The sequence below is a fragment of the Borostomias antarcticus genome, assembly GCF_949987555.1.
Source record: "Borostomias antarcticus genome assembly, contig: scaffold_129, whole genome shotgun sequence".
NCBI classification, from domain to species: Eukaryota; Metazoa; Chordata; class Actinopteri; order Stomiiformes; family Stomiidae; genus Borostomias; species Borostomias antarcticus.
This window is the reverse complement of record NW_028175656.1, coordinates 258938-260237: the sequence shown is the minus strand read 5'-3', so window position 1 is coordinate 260237 and position 1300 is coordinate 258938. Positions and strand designations below refer to the sequence as shown.

The 1300-nt window shown below is 43.5% G+C and overlaps 1 protein-coding gene across 1 annotated transcript in view; it reads right to left on the bottom strand.

Moving 5' to 3' along the window:
* The window catches only part of atpv0e2 (ATPase H+ transporting V0 subunit e2), a 3488-nt gene continuing 2188 nt past the window's right edge, over positions 1 to 1300 (bottom strand). Inside the window, exon 4 of the mRNA XM_084463253.1 lies at positions 1 to 1300. This exon is cut by the window's right edge and continues 901 nt beyond it. The gene's annotated coding sequence lies outside the window, so the exon portion shown is untranslated.

The window sequence follows — 1300 nt, the reverse complement described above, 5'->3', positions numbered from 1 at the left end:
AAACCAGAAGATCCAGAGTTTTACTGAAGGTTTCAAGATGGACGACATCACTTACACACAATCGACAGCACATACATTTACTTCACACAGGACTCCTCCTTCATTAAACATGGGCTCGACGTCTCCATGGTAGCCAGGACGTACTGTTTTTTTTCCCTTTTCTTTTCTAGAAGTGGTGGTTAAATCTGTCCTAATCGATCCCCCCTTTGCGCTAACCATTCCACTACCACCACCACCAAGGATGCTAAAGGAAACAATACAACATAATTTGGTCTTTCTAAAAAGTAGCTGTATATTGATATTTTATATTTGATTCATTTTTGGCTGAAGCAGAGTGGTTTCAGAGAGGGCTATAAAGCATCTCTGAGGGGATGGTGTAGTGATGGTAGTGGATCGGGTCGTATCTGTGGAGAGTTGCATCAGTGGCTGGTTGATTTTCTCTTGCCAAACCATGTTTTACCTGTCACTTCCTGGAACTTTTTTTCCCTTTCGTTGCCAGGCAGAGTTAGCTAACCCTGAACAATATGTCATCGCAACTCTTCAAATATACGACTCTGGTAACGGCGAGGGGGCTGGCACCAAGGTGAAACAGCCTGGCGGTGGTGCGTCACTAAAATGAAATAACACCCGTTTGAAATCCCACGAGATTTCCAACGGGATTTCCCTGTGAAATACCGCCATGGTGAAAAGCCGCGGGATGGATAATTTCTAACTACTCCCAACTGTACAATGAAATATAGTTATTAAGACAGACTCTTCATCACTATGTTGCATCTGAATGTCTCTACAGTGTGAGAGTGGGATGGAGATTAGGCTACACCCTCTGGACACCACCATGGACAGTCACCTCGGGGGGGGGGGGTCACCATGGCAACAAAGACCTTGATAATCTTGATAAGCGTAGGGGAAGATAGATAGTAGTGGCTTCTGAAGTGGAACAGGCTCTTATGTTTCAGGATGGCCAAACACTCAGAGGTAGCCTACTACACACACACGCACACACACACACACACACACACACACAGTTAGTCATCATCATAACAACATTACAGTTATATAACCCAGCACTGTGCCTGGGCGCTTGACATAACAGCTCTGATTACGCAAGAGTGAATCAGCAAAAGGAACTTAAAGGAGTAGTAAAGGGAAAATGCATGTTTAGCCCTGTTTTAAGGTTACTTATGATCATATACAATGGTTCAGATCAAAAGGTTGACAAAACTGTCTTTGAAATCGAGAGTTTAACATGTTTTTGAATGATTTTTCAAGGTGCCCACCCACATCCATTGTATGACCTAAA